This window comes from Hypomesus transpacificus, unplaced genomic scaffold (genome assembly GCF_021917145.1).
Source record: "Hypomesus transpacificus isolate Combined female unplaced genomic scaffold, fHypTra1 scaffold_60, whole genome shotgun sequence".
Classification (NCBI taxonomy): Eukaryota; Metazoa; Chordata; class Actinopteri; order Osmeriformes; family Osmeridae; genus Hypomesus; species Hypomesus transpacificus.
This window is the reverse complement of record NW_025814033.1, coordinates 65,001-80,970: the sequence shown is the minus strand read 5'-3', so window position 1 is coordinate 80,970 and position 15,970 is coordinate 65,001. Positions and strand designations below refer to the sequence as shown.

General features: G+C 46.9%; 2 non-coding genes across 2 annotated transcripts; one reads left to right on the top strand and one right to left on the bottom strand.

Annotated features, from left to right (window-relative positions):
- Window positions 1-14,038: 14,038 nt before the first annotated feature.
- Window positions 14,039-14,110, top strand: trnaq-cug. Its single transcript has one exon. It is a non-coding gene; the product is annotated as a tRNA-Gln (tRNA).
- A 1,276-nt stretch (window positions 14,111-15,386) lies between these two features.
- trnag-gcc lies at window positions 15,387-15,457 on the bottom strand. Its single transcript has one exon. It is a non-coding gene; the product is annotated as a tRNA-Gly (tRNA).
- Window positions 15,458-15,970: the final 513 nt, after the last annotated feature.

Sequence of the window (15,970 nt, the reverse complement as noted above, 5' to 3'; positions counted from 1 at the left end):
ACGCCAAACTGTGTCGAGGGGTCATATGATAACACTTCGTTTTCCTTAACAGTGAGGAGCAAACCAACAGCTACACTCTCTAGACCAACTGACTGCCCCACAACTGCTTCTCCTTTGCAAGGTTGATATCTGTACATGTATGTCTCATATTTATTTGCTATGAAAGTGTCTCCCATTCATGTTTAAGTTTGTGTTATTTTATCTCCACAAGCTTCCTCCGCTCCAGTGAAGGTCTGCCTACCGGTACCTCCTCAGCTGCTTGCCTTGGGTCAATCTTTGATCCCACTACCAACTTTGTCAGAACACAGTATGTCCTTTCATTTTCAATGGACACAAACTCTTATTTTGTTGTCTATAAACAAGTTAGTTTTCTGAAAAGTAAAACATTGTCATTTCATGCCACTTATTGAGAGAAAAGAGAAACAGAATGTTTTCACGGCCGATTAAATGTTAATATCTCAATCTGGTTTTTGCTTTTTCACAGCTCTGTCACACCCTGCTCCTCCAGTAGACCCTGCATCCAGTGAACAGCCTGCACCCTCTCCTGCAGTATCCAATAGTGTCCCTAGCTATGACTCGGATGTCTGTCGCTGGACCTGCTCCAATCAGCAGCGGATCTGGATTAAGACGGAGATGGAAGCTTTGGGGCTGTGGCCAGGTTCACGCCCAGTACGCCATCTGATGAAGATGGTCTCTTTGTGGCGCTACCCACCTCAGCCAGAGCTTATTGAGACCTCTTCTGACCTGCCCTCCCCCAAATATTTCCAGCTCCATCCGTTTTTCATCTGGAAACCAGAGAATGACATCATGGAGCGCCTAAGAAACAATTACGTGCTCCCATGTCTCCATGGTTGTCCGCAGCCGATGATAGCATCGGCGGGGGTGGGGAGGCCTCGTGTCATTGTTGGCATGAGTGGCCAATATTACATTTTTGCATCCCGTCTGTGCTGCAAGACCTGCAGGAAGTACTGGTTTGCTGACAACCCTCAGTGGTTGGACAAACTTCCGCAGCGCTTCACTAACATCCTGCCAGCCTTTCTAACCTACAAAAAGGCCATCTGCAAAACGGTGTTGCATGAGCTGAGGCGCACGGGTAAATCACCCAATGACATGGCCAAACAGGTGACGGAGATGCTGCACCTAAAATATGAGCAAGCTCATCTCTCCTACCTGCACTGTGTGCAGAATGTCCAGGACACAGAGGTGGGCTTGGGTGGCCAGAAAACGATCAGTGCCTTCATCAGGGGGCACAACCAGGTGCCTCCTTTTGGAGGTTATGAAGACGCTGATGGTTGGAGTGGAGTGTCAGTGTCTGCACAATACCTGACAGACTGCTTGCTCCAGGAGTTTCGACGCCAGGAGCCAGCAATCAACAAGCTCCTACAGGGGACCTTTGGGCAGGTGTTGAGATCTGACCACACGCGCAAGATTGCCAGAAAGGTTACACTCTCCTCAGGGGCCATGTCATCCTACGCCATCATGAACGAGAACTGGATGATCCTCTCCTGGGTGATGGTGCAGTCAGAGGCTGAGCGCTCCTTGGAGCCAATGTATGAAGGTCTGGCCAACCGCTACACTGCTGCTGGACTGGACATGGCCAAGTACCACTGGGTGGACAGGTATGGCTATTATATAGCACACAATTCATAAGACATGTAAATCATATAATGTGAATGTAACTACATTTCTGTTGTAAATGTAGCCCATATATTTGCATATTTCTCATTTAGTTTTCTTCCATTTTGGTAATTGTGTAGGGACTGCTGTGCAGCATTCAGGATTCCAGACTCCCACCCTGGTGAACATCTAGTGTGGGATGCTTGGAAGACCACAGAGGCTGTGTTGGCAGAGGTCACTGCAGGGGAGCTGTCCAACACCTGTGCCTCAAGGTCAAAATTCAACCCGGACATAGAAATGAAGCTGGACCTGTTTCACTGCATGAGGCGTTTTTGCAGGGAGTGTGTGTCTGAGCATCATTCCCTGTACAGTTCCTTCTGCCAGTTCCTCTCCGCTGCCTTCCTTGTGGTCGACCAGGAAGATCTGCAGAGGCTGAAAGTTGCATACACTTTCTGTGGCATTGTGCCTCCAAACCCCACCAAGCAGCACATCCGGGATCACTGCAGGACCAAGATCCCTCAGCCTCAGGAGCTGGTGACCAGGATAGAGGAGGTTCTTCAGCACTTCCAAATGTCCAAGGACCCAGACAATGTCCCGCTCTTCAAGCCAACAATGTTGAAGACCTGGAGGATCCAGCGGGTCCACATACTGAGGGGCTGCCTCAGTGACCCAGAGCTGAAAGACGGGATCATGTACAGGTATGGGGGAACCTTACAGCTGAATCATGTCCAGGGGGAGGGAGCCAGAGTGCCCATCTGGATCCCAGTCCGAGGCACTTCCCAGCAGGAAGGCTACCACTTTCACCAGGCCCAATGGGTGACTGGCAACCGTGTCTCCCCTGAGCTGTTCCAGGCCCAGGGTATGACTGGAGTGGCACGCTGGAACTTTGAGAGGCTGGTGGACCTGAAACAGCCTGATGTCCTCCTTCCAGCGATGTTTGACCCTGTGCTCATGATGGAGCTGAATGCAGCCTCTGTAAGGGTGACAGGCCAGCCCAAGTACAAAGCCTTGTACGCCTCAAACAGGGACACTGGAGAAATGTTTGGGTTGAAATACCTGGAACCTGGCTGTCGTCCGGTACCTATCGACTGGGACAAATACAGAACCCCTGGCCCCGCTCAGCCCTGTCCCCCTACGACTGCAAACACCCAGTCCTCACTACAGTCCTCCAGCGAGCCCTCCATAGCGCTCTTTCATTGTCCTGCGCCTCTCCCCCCTGCTGCACTGAATCCTAAGCGTGAGAGTTCAGAGGAACCCCAGGACAATACAGGTAATTTTAGATTGTTCAGTTCTTTAGTATTAGACTTTAATTTAAACATTAAAGTTTTTTTTTCAAGATACGTATATGTTTTTTGTATGCACCTTCCTGCTACAGTAAATGCCTTGTTTTGTGAACTTACATAGCAAATAAAACAAATTCTGATTCTGAAAGGAACATTTTGAATTGTACACATATTTACACGTACAGACATCCATGTGTGGTTTTCAAAAACAAACTATACACTGTATTTACTAACAATAAACTGTATCCAATTTATTTCTCAGCTGTGCCATACACACCGACCCTTCCAATGGCTGCCTCTCCTCGGAGTGCCCGCACCGGGCCTGTTAAAACTGGAGGCCGGGTCTTTGTGCTCGACCACACCAGGTGGACTAGCCCTATGAAAGTGGCCATTGATGGTCTGCTCACCACGTACCATGGACAGAAGGACATGCTGAGGCTTGTGGACCATGAGTATGCAGCCATGGTCCACAGTTCCATCACTGACCCAAACTCCCTCCTACACCCGACAACACGGCTGCACATCTGCAGATATATAAAATATCTGGCCAAGCTGCAGAACACCAGCTCCTCACTTAATGTCAGTCCAGAAAAGCTGCTGGAAACCCAACAGCTGTGGCAGCGCTTGACTGAGAACAGTGACACTGTCACTGTGCCTGTAACCACCCTCTCACCTGCCACTGTGAATCCTCCAGCCAAGGCATCGCCACTGACAGAGGAAACGATTGAGAGAATGGTGAGTGACATTCTGCAAAGACAGCAGCAGCAACAGCAACAGCAACAAGCCAGAGGACAAAAGAAGAAAACAAAAACCTGTCTTTCCTGTGGCCAGCCCAAGTCCCGGTTTGAAAACGATGGCTCATCCATTCATTTTTTTTACCAAAATGGGCCATCCAGGTACTTTTACTGCTCAACCAAAGTCCACCAAAAATATGGGGCAGAGGGACTTACAAACCCCAGGATGGAATTGGTGGACTTCATGGACACCCCATTTTTTGAGCGGGAGCTTGCTGCAACGCAGCAAAAAGTGCAGGGCCAGAAGGCCAAAAGGAAGGCAGCAGATGTGCCACCACAGGGGCGGCTGTGCAGGTTCTGCCACCGTGTCTTGAAACAAGGCCCTGATAGCCCTCATGTCCACACAGGATTCCCAGGAGTGGCAGGGAAGTATGTCTACTGTCCTGCTAAGGTGTTCTCCCTATGTCAGGACCAAGGCATGGAGAAGGAGCTGATCTGGGGGGACTTCAAGGGTTCAGCCTTTTATGAGGCAGAGAGGTTGAGATGGCTGGCTGAGAAGGGGAAATGAATAGGAGAGTGTACATAATGGTGTGTAATTAGTAATGTGCACATAATCTTGTGTAAATAATAGCCGTGTGAATAGGGATGTAAAATAATAGAAACTGTGAAAGGGTGTGTCATTGTAGAGTGTAAATAATGATGTGTAATTAGTTATGTGCACATAATTGTGTGTAAATAATAGTGATGTAAAATAATAGAAACTGTGAAAGGGTGTGTCATAGTAGAGTGTAAATAATGATGTGTAATTAGTCATGTGCACATAATTGTGTGTAAATAATAGTGATGTAAAATAATAGAAACTGTGAAAGGGTGTGTCATAGTAGAGTGTAAATAATGATGTGTAATTAGTCATGTGCACATAATTGTGTGTAAATAATAGTGATGTAAAATAATAGAAACTGTGAAAGGGTGTGTCATAGTAGAGTGTAAATAATGATGTGTAATTAGTCATGTGCACATAATTGTGTGTAAATAATAGTGATGTAAAATAATAGAAACTGTGAAAGGGTGTGTCATAGTAGAGTGTAAATAATGATGTGTAATTAGTCATGTGCACATAATTGTGTGTAAATAATAGTGATGTAAAATAATAGAAACTGTGAAAGGGTGTGTCATAGTAGAGTGTAAATAATGATGTGTAATTAGTCATGTGCACATAATTGTGTGTAAATAATAGTGATGTAAAATGAAAAGTTTCATATTTGGACTGACTTGATATTTAAGCTATATAAATTACTTCATTTTACAAAAACTTAGTACAAAAAACATACCAGGGCTTAAAAATAAATCAGCTTTTGGGGAATTGAACCCTGGTCTCCGGCATGACAAAAACAGACACGTAAAATCCCGTTTTTTCTGTTACACCTATCCGTAACTGGCCCCCGCGTGGCAGGCGGGAATTCTACCACTGAACCACCAATGCCTGCTCTTTGTGCCGGGCGGGACGTCACGCCACCGAACGCGGTCTCGCCGTCACGCTAGGACGGGCGGCGAGAGGGTGGGACATGTCGACTTGCACTAAAAGCCAGAGAAATGCACAGTGTCTTTCGTGAGTCTTTCCATAAGCCTCAAGGCGGGGGTTCCATGGTGTAACGGTCAGCACTCTGGACTCTGAATCCAGCAATCCAAGTTCAAATCTCGGTGGAACCTACAAGAGCCTGAGACCACTGAACCACCAATGCCTGCGCTTTGTGTCGGGCGGGACGTCACGCCACCGAACGCGGTCTCGCCGTCACGCTAGGACGGGCGGCGAGAGGGTGGGACATGTCGACTTGCACTAAAAGCCAGAGAGATGCACAGTGTCTTTCGTGAGTCTTTCCATAAGTCTCAGGGCGTGGGTTCCATGGTGTAACGGTCAGCACTGGACTCTGAATCCAGCAATCCGAGTCCAAATCTCTGTGGAACCTACCAGAGCTTTTTATCTGAGACCCCAAACCTGCCCTTGACAGTGGCTGCTTGGTTTCAACCTTCTTCTCAGGACACAGGGGTTGGAACCACCAATCATCGTCCTGTGAAGAACTGTGGGCAGATCTGGGCGTGGTTGAAGTCAGCCCCTGCTGGACAGATTGTTCCACGTGTCCCGCTTATTTGTGCAAGTGTAACGTTGTAGAACATGCATTATTCAGTTATTGCTAAAGGGATGTGTCGAACCACTTCCCCTGATAGCGTTACCATAAAAACGTCCTTCAAATCAGGTCCTGTGAGATGACGGTGAACCACACTTCGCAAAAAGAGAATTTCTCCCCGTCAGGGAATTGAACCCTGGTCTCCCGCGTGACAGGCGGGGATACTGACCACTATACAAGGCCAACGACGGTTCACGTAAGAGTAACGAGGACTGTGATGTCCATCGCAGTGGTAGCTCACAAGCTTACACGCGCCGACCAGGACGAATCAAGTCAAAACAAGGCCAACGACGGTTCACGTAAGAGTAATGCATTGGCCGGGAATCGAACCCGGGCCTCCCGCGCGGCAGGCGAGAATTCTTTAGCTAAAATTCTCTAAAACGTTTCCCATTCATTCTCAATGGTAGTGCTAAACCACTACGGATGTAATATTCTAACGGCCTCTGGTAGTTTTTTTTGTCGCTGTTCCGATTTTACCATAGACTCCCATAGAAAAAGAGAGAGGCAACTTTCTGTGAGTCAGTTTACCTCACTTCATCGAACGAAAGAAGACAGCAATATTTTTATCAACGATTGCATGTGAAGTTTCATCATCATCGAGCGGAAAAAACAGGTAAATCTTATTGTTTTAATGCCAGCTACTCTACCTGGAGATGTCACTAAGTGTAGGATATAGAAAACGATTGTACAATTTATAAAGTTTGCTAAGTACCTCACGTACTGTACCAGTACAGTAGTCTGAACTACAGTACAATAGAGCTAGTCGGCTCATATTTCATATTTTACACTGTCTGTATCTGGTTTACTCGCTCACGTTATTGGAACAGTAGTCGGCAATTTATAAAGTTTGCTAAGTACCTCACGTACTGTACCAGTACAGTAGTCTGAACTACAGTACAATAGAGCTAGTCGGCTCATATTTCATATTTTACACTGTCTGTATCTGGTTTACTCGCTCACGTTATTGGAACAGTAGTCGGCTAAACTCAAACTGTATTTAGATCGGTTGCGTCCCATTAACTAGTCGGCTAAAACGGACGATACTGTAGGTTGCTTGATCATGTCATGTTACAATACAGAGGCCAATGAATACATAAATAAATTACAATGACAGTTGTTCTAATAACTAGACTAACTAGCTCACGTTTCATGAGTAGGCTACAGTGGGCAATGTTGAAGAATTTTTAACAGCATAAATAATAACAGATTTAGTATTACAGTATATTGTTTAATTGAAACAATCTAAATAAAATCATTTTTATCACTCTATGCACATTGTCTTTTGTAGAGATCAATATGAAGAAGTTTTTCCCTGGAAAAATGCAAGTCTCCTTCAGAAAAGGCCCGTCTGGGTATTTGAGACAGGACCCCTCTGAAGAAGCTCAGAGGATCAAAGAGAACCCCTCCCCCCAGGACAAGTCTGCACCTCAAAGGGAAGACATGGTGAAAACCAACGCCCACACAGAGGTGTTTCTGAGAGGGGGGGATGTGTCTGACCGGCTGGAGGTGTTAGGTGAATACATCCTCCAGTTTGGAAAATACAAAGGAAAGTCCTTCAGGTGGCTGCTGGAGAATGATGTAGGCTACACCTTGTACCTCATCAACAAGGTAGATCAGGAGCAGACAGCCGGGCAGTTCAACCCAGCGGGCCACAGTAAAGACAGCCTACTGTCCTTCCTGGAGTACACCAAAGGCTTTCAGGAAATTGAGGACCTCCGGAGGTACTCTGTCAAAAGACCCGCTGCACCCGTTGCTTCTGACCATGACAACCTAGTTGGCTTTGGTTCCAGGGCTAAAAGCACCTGGGGGGAGATTTGGAACGGTAGAGCCGATGGGTACGCAGCGTTCATAATGGGAAAGAAGTGCGTGCAGCGCAGCAAAATGCACAATCTGCAGCAGTACCTTATGAAGCAAAGGACCCTGACAGCATCCACACTTCAACCCCTTAATGTTGCCGACTCCAATACCACCTCAACCCCTGCCTCTCATCCTCCAGGTCTGTTCATGTAACATACATCACTTACATAACGGTTTACATATTTGTTCCATACAAATTGTAATGTGACCTTTGTTTTATTTCCTAGTCATAGAGGATGATGAGGATTTGGAGAGGGCAATGCTGAGTCTGTCCTCTTCCAAGTTTGGGACCCAGCTGAGTGAGTTAACTAAAGGAACATGTCCATACTTATTTCAGTCACTTTCATATCAATTCAAATGTATTATTTAAACATAATGCAATGTACTCATTGTCTGTCCAGGTTCACCAGCAGTAGAAGCAGTTGGGACATCGGCTTCATCCACTGCTAGAGGTTAACCATCCATCAGTTTTGGAGGATAATTTGGTCACCCGCAGAATTATCTACCATAACTGAGTTTTAATATGCTTGTTTATTATTTTGGTCGTGTTCTGGCCTGTTCTGATGCTTGTGTTCTTTTGTTCTACTTACTACTGTCTTAAGGATGTAACATGTCAGCGATGAGGGTAAGTGTTTATATTAGTTCTATCTCTGCATGTTTTCTATAAAGCTGTGTCAAGGGTTTGGCATGCCAATTGGACAAGGATGAAAAAGTCTGTAGCACACTTTCATTTAAAATTAAAAACGTAATTTAACTATGACTTCTTTACTTACCTACATGAAAACTGCAGTTTCTCTCTCCTTTGAAATCTAGATGCCAAACCCTTGACTATTTATTATTTTATTTTGGTATTGTCACTGAGCTTTACCTGTTATCATTGAAATATCAAATTGATATAGTTAGATTTTATAGAAGAATATCAAATCTATCTATATACCATTTGATTAAAAAAATCTTCATTTGTATGAATTTTTTTAACTAATCAGAATGCATTTATTAATCAGAATGCAGGGATAGCTTTGTTATTATGTTGATAACAAGTAAGGCAGAAGTGACTCTTACCAATTACACATACAAATAAGATTGGCACGCCAAACTGTGTCGAGGGGTCATATGATAACACTTCGTTTTCCTTAACAGTGAGGAGCAAACCAACAGCTACACTCTCTAGACCAACTGACTGCCCCACAACTGCTTCTCCTTTGCAAGGTTGATATCTGTACATGTATGTCTCATATTTATTTGCTATGAAAGTGTCTCCCATTCATGTTTAAGTTTGTGTTATTTTATCTCCACAAGCTTCCTCCGCTCCAGTGAAGGTCTGCCTACCGGTACCTCCTCAGCTGCTTGCCTTGGGTCAATCTTTGATCCCACTACCAACTTTGTCAGAACACAGTATGTCCTTTCATTTTCAATGGACACAAACTCTTATTTTGTTGTCTATAAACAAGTTAGTTTTCTGAAAAGTAAAACATTGTCATTTCATGCCACTTATTGAGAGAAAAGAGAAACAGAATGTTTTCACGGCCGATTAAATGTTAATATCTCAATCTGGTTTTTGCTTTTTCACAGCTCTGTCACACCCTGCTCCTCCAGTAGACCCTGCATCCAGTGAACAGCCTGCACCCTCTCCTGCAGTATCCAATAGTGTCCCTAGCTATGACTCGGATGTCTGTCGCTGGACCTGCTCCAATCAGCAGCGGATCTGGATTAAGACGGAGATGGAAGCTTTGGGGCTGTGGCCAGGTTCACGCCCAGTACGCCATCTGATGAAGATGGTCTCTTTGTGGCGCTACCCACCTCAGCCAGAGCTTATTGAGACCTCTTCTGACCTGCCCTCCCCCAAATATTTCCAGCTCCATCCGTTTTTCATCTGGAAACCAGAGAATGACATCATGGAGCGCCTAAGAAACAATTACGTGCTCCCATGTCTCCATGGTTGTCCGCAGCCGATGATAGCATCGGCGGGGGTGGGGAGGCCTCGTGTCATTGTTGGCATGAGTGGCCAATATTACATTTTTGCATCCCGTCTGTGCTGCAAGACCTGCAGGAAGTACTGGTTTGCTGACAACCCTCAGTGGTTGGACAAACTTCCGCAGCGCTTCACTAACATCCTGCCAGCCTTTCTAACCTACAAAAAGGCCATCTGCAAAACGGTGTTGCATGAGCTGAGGCGCACGGGTAAATCACCCAATGACATGGCCAAACAGGTGACGGAGATGCTGCACCTAAAATATGAGCAAGCTCATCTCTCCTACCTGCACTGTGTGCAGAATGTCCAGGACACAGAGGTGGGCTTGGGTGGCCAGAAAACGATCAGTGCCTTCATCAGGGGGCACAACCAGGTGCCTCCTTTTGGAGGTTATGAAGACGCTGATGGTTGGAGTGGAGTGTCAGTGTCTGCACAATACCTGACAGACTGCTTGCTCCAGGAGTTTCGACGCCAGGAGCCAGCAATCAACAAGCTCCTACAGGGGACCTTTGGGCAGGTGTTGAGATCTGACCACACGCGCAAGATTGCCAGAAAGGTTACACTCTCCTCAGGGGCCATGTCATCCTACGCCATCATGAACGAGAACTGGATGATCCTCTCCTGGGTGATGGTGCAGTCAGAGGCTGAGCGCTCCTTGGAGCCAATGTATGAAGGTCTGGCCAACCGCTACACTGCTGCTGGACTGGACATGGCCAAGTACCACTGGGTGGACAGGTATGGCTATTATATAGCACACAATTCATAAGACATGTAAATCATATAATGTGAATGTAACTACATTTCTGTTGTAAATGTAGCCCATATATTTGCATATTTCTCATTTAGTTTTCTTCCATTTTGGTAATTGTGTAGGGACTGCTGTGCAGCATTCAGGATTCCAGACTCCCACCCTGGTGAACATCTAGTGTGGGATGCTTGGAAGACCACAGAGGCTGTGTTGGCAGAGGTCACTGCAGGGGAGCTGTCCAACACCTGTGCCTCAAGGTCAAAATTCAACCCGGACATAGAAATGAAGCTGGACCTGTTTCACTGCATGAGGCGTTTTTGCAGGGAGTGTGTGTCTGAGCATCATTCCCTGTACAGTTCCTTCTGCCAGTTCCTCTCCGCTGCCTTCCTTGTGGTCGACCAGGAAGATCTGCAGAGGCTGAAAGTTGCATACACTTTCTGTGGCATTGTGCCTCCAAACCCCACCAAGCAGCACATCCGGGATCACTGCAGGACCAAGATCCCTCAGCCTCAGGAGCTGGTGACCAGGATAGAGGAGGTTCTTCAGCACTTCCAAATGTCCAAGGACCCAGACAATGTCCCGCTCTTCAAGCCAACAATGTTGAAGACCTGGAGGATCCAGCGGGTCCACATACTGAGGGGCTGCCTCAGTGACCCAGAGCTGAAAGACGGGATCATGTACAGGTATGGGGGAACCTTACAGCTGAATCATGTCCAGGGGGAGGGAGCCAGAGTGCCCATCTGGATCCCAGTCCGAGGCACTTCCCAGCAGGAAGGCTACCACTTTCACCAGGCCCAATGGGTGACTGGCAACCGTGTCTCCCCTGAGCTGTTCCAGGCCCAGGGTATGACTGGAGTGGCACGCTGGAACTTTGAGAGGCTGGTGGACCTGAAACAGCCTGATGTCCTCCTTCCAGCGATGTTTGACCCTGTGCTCATGATGGAGCTGAATGCAGCCTCTGTAAGGGTGACAGGCCAGCCCAAGTACAAAGCCTTGTACGCCTCAAACAGGGACACTGGAGAAATGTTTGGGTTGAAATACCTGGAACCTGGCTGTCGTCCGGTACCTATCGACTGGGACAAATACAGAACCCCTGGCCCCGCTCAGCCCTGTCCCCCTACGACTGCAAACACCCAGTCCTCACTACAGTCCTCCAGCGAGCCCTCCATAGCGCTCTTTCATTGTCCTGCGCCTCTCCCCCCTGCTGCACTGAATCCTAAGCGTGAGAGTTCAGAGGAACCCCAGGACAATACAGGTAATTTTAGATTGTTCAGTTCTTTAGTATTAGACTTTAATTTAAACATTAAAGTTTTTTTTTCAAGATACGTATATGTTTATTGTATGCACCTTCCTGCTACAGTAAATGCCTTGTTTTGTGAACTTACATAGCAAATAAAACAAATTCTGATTCTGAAAGGAACATTTTGAATTGTACACATATTTACACGTACAGACATCCATGTGTGGTTTTCAAAAACAAACTATACACTGTATTTACTAACAATAAACTGTATCCAATTTATTTCTCAGCTGTGCCATACACACCGACCCTTCCAATGGCTGCCTCTCCTCGGAGTGCCCGCACCGGGCCTGTTAAAACTGGAGGCCGGGTCTTTGTGCTCGACCACACCAGGTGGACTAGCCCTATGAAAGTGGCCATTGATGGTCTGCTCACCACGTACCATGGACAGAAGGACATGCTGAGGCTTGTGGACCATGAGTATGCAGCCATGGTCCACAGTTCCATCACTGACCCAAACTCCCTCCTACACCCGACAACACGGCTGCACATCTGCAGATATATAAAATATCTGGCCAAGCTGCAGAACACCAGCTCCTCACTTAATGTCAGTCCAGAAAAGCTGCTGGAAACCCAACAGCTGTGGCAGCGCTTGACTGAGAACAGTGACACTGTCACTGTGCCTGTAACCACCCTCTCACCTGCCACTGTGAATCCTCCAGCCAAGGCATCGCCACTGACAGAGGAAACGATTGAGAGAATGGTGAGTGACATTCTGCAAAGACAGCAGCAGCAACAGCAACAGCAACAAGCCAGAGGACAAAAGAAGAAAACAAAAACCTGTCTTTCCTGTGGCCAGCCCAAGTCCCGGTTTGAAAACGATGGCTCATCCATTCATTTTTTTTTACCAAAATGGGCCATCCAGGTACTTTTACTGCTCAACCAAAGTCCACCAAAAATATGGGGCAGAGGGACTTACAAACCCCAGGATGGAATTGGTGGACTTCATGGACACCCCATTTTTTGAGCGGGAGCTTGCTGCAACGCAGCAAAAAGTGCAGGGCCAGAAGGCCAAAAGGAAGGCAGCAGATGTGCCACCACAGGGGCGGCTGTGCAGGTTCTGCCACCGTGTCTTGAAACAAGGCCCTGATAGCCCTCATGTCCACACAGGATTCCCAGGAGTGGCAGGGAAGTATGTCTACTGTCCTGCTAAGGTGTTCTCCCTATATCAGGACCAAGGCATGGAGAAGGAGCTGATCTGGGGGGACTTCAAGGGTTCAGCCTTTTATGAGGTAGAGAGGTTGAGATGGCTGGCTGAGAAGGGGAAATGAATAGGAGAGTGTAAATAATGGTGTGTAATTAGTAATGTGCACATAATTGTGTGTAAATAATAGTGATGTAAAATAATAGAAACTGTGAAAGGGTGTGTCATAGTAGAGTGTAAATAATGATGTGTAATTAGTCATGTGCACATAATTGTGTGTAAATAATAGTGATGTAAAATAATAGAAACTGTGAAAGGGTGTGTCATAGTAGAGTGTAAATAATGATGTGTAATTAGTCATGTGCACATAATTGTGTGTAAATAATAGTGATGTAAAATAATAGAAACTGTGAAAGGGTGTGTCATAGTAGAGTGTAAATAATGATGTGTAATTAGTCATGTGCACATAATTGTGTGTAAATAATAGTGATGTAAAATAATAGAAACTGTGAAAGGGTGTGTCATAGTAGAGTGTAAATAATGATGTGTAATTAGTCATGTGCACATAATTGTGTGTAAATAATAGTGATGTAAAATAATAGAAACTGTGAAAGGGTGTGTCATAGTAGAGTGTAAATAATGATGTGTAATTAGTCATGTGCACATAATTGTAAATCGTTTTTTGCCTTTGAACTTGAGTCTTAATACACTATAAAACAAAGTTCAGATTTCAGCATGAGTTGTCTTGGATTTATTGCTATCATCTATACAGAACACAGAACACATTAAAAAAAAAACTATGGATGACAAAAGTTTCATATTTGGACTGACTTGATATTTAAGCTATATAAATTACTTCATTTTACAAAAACTTAGTACAAAAAACATACCAGGGCTTAAAAATAAATCAGCTTTTGGGGAATTGAACCCCGGTCTCCGGCATGACAAAAACAGACACGTAAAATCCCGTTTTTTCTGTTACACCTATCCGTAACTGGCCCCCGCGTGGCAGGCGAGAATTCTACCACTGAACCACCAATGCCTGCGCTTTGTGTCACGCGGAACGTCACGCCAACGAACGCGGTCTCGCCGTCACGCTAGGACGGGCGGCGAGAGGGTGGGACATGTCGACTTGCACTAAAACTCAGAGAGATGCACAGTGTCTTTTGTGAGTCTTTCCATAAGCCTCAAGGCGGGGGTTCCATGGTGTAACGGTCAGCACTCTGGACTCTGAATCCAGCAATCCGAGTTCAAATCTCGGTGGAACCTACAAGAGCCTTTTATCTGAGACCACTGAACCACCAATGCCTGCGCTTTGTGTCGGGCGGGACGTCACGCCACCGAACGCGGTCTCGCCGTCACGCTAGGACGGGCGGCGAGAGGGTGGGACGTGTCGACTTGCACTAAAAGCCAGAGAGATGCACAGTGTCTTTCGTGAGTCTTTCCATAAGCCTCAAGGCGGGGGTTCCATGGTGTAACGGTCTCTGGACTCTGAATCCAGCAATCCAAGTTCAAATCTCGGTGGAACCTACAAGAGCCTTTTATCTGAGACCACTGAACCACCAATGCCTGCGCTTTGTGTCGGGCGGGACGTCACGCCACCGAACGCGGTCTCGCCGTCACGCTAGGACGGGCGGCGAGAGGGTGGGACATGTCGACTTGCACTAAAAGCCAGAGAAATGCACAGTGTCTTTCGTGAGTCTTTCCATAAGTCTCAAGGCGGGGGTTCCATGGTGTAACGGTCTGGACTCTGAATTCAGCAATCCGAGTTCAAATCTCGGTGGAACCTACAAGAGCCTGAGACCACTGAACCACCAATGCCTGCGCTTTGTGTCGGGAGGGACGTCACCGAACGCGGTCTCGCCGTCACGCTAGGACGGGCGGCGAGAGGGTGGTACATGTCGACTTGCATTAAAAGCCAGAGAGATGCACAGTGTCTTTCGTGAGTCTTTCCAGAAGCCTCAAGGCGGGGGTTCCATGGTGTAACGGTCAGCACTCTGGACTCTGAATCCAGCAATCCGAGTCCAAATCTCTGTGGAACCTACCAGAGCTTTTTATCTGAGACCCCCAAACCTGCCCTTGACAGTGGCGTCTTGGTTTCAACCTTCTTCTCAGGACACAGGGGTTGGAACCACCAATCATCGTCCTGTGAAGAACTGCTTGCAGATCCGGGCTGGTTGAAGTCAGCCCCTGCTGGACAGATTGTTCCACGCGTCCCGCTTATTTGTGCAAGTGTAACGTTGTAGAACATGCATTATTCAGTTATTGCTAAAGGGATGTGTCAAACCACTTCCCCTGATAGCGTTACCATAAAAACGTCCTTCAAATCAGGTCCTGTGAGATGACGGTGAACCACACTTCGCAAAAAGAGAATTTCTCCCCTTCAGGGAATTGAACCCTGGTCTCCCGCATGACAGGCGGGGATACTGACCACTATACTAACGAGGACTGTGATGTCCATCGCAGTGGTAGCTCACAAGCTTACACGCGCCGACCAGGACGAATCAAGTCAAAACAAGGCCAACGACGGTTCACGTAAGAGTAATGCATTGGCCGGGAATCGAACCCGGGACACCCGCGTGGCAGGCGAGAATTCTACCACTGAACCACCAATGCCTGCTCTTTGTGCCGGGCGGGACGTCACGCCACCGAACGCGGTCTCGCCGTCACGCTAGGACGGGCGGCGAGAGGGTGGGACGTGTCGACTTGCACTAAAAGCCAGAGAGATGCACAGTGTCTTTGTTGAGTCTTTCCATAAGCCTCAAGGCGGGGGTTCCATGGTGTAACGGTCAGCAATCTGGACTCTGAATCCAGCAATCCGAGTCCAAATCTCTGTGGAACCTACCAGAGCTTTTTATCTGAGACCCCCAAACCTGCCCTTGACAGTGGCGTCTTGGTTTCAACCTTCTTCTCAGGACACAGGGGTTGGAACCACCAATCATCGTCCTGTGAAGAACTGCTGGCAGATCCGGGCGTGGTTGAAGTCAGCCCCTGCTGGACAGATTGTTCCACGCGTCCCGCTTATTTGTGCAAGTGTAACGTTGTAGAACATGCATTATTCAGTTATTGCTAAAGGGATGTGTCAAACCACTTCCCCTGATAGCGTTACCATAAAAACGTCCTTCAAAT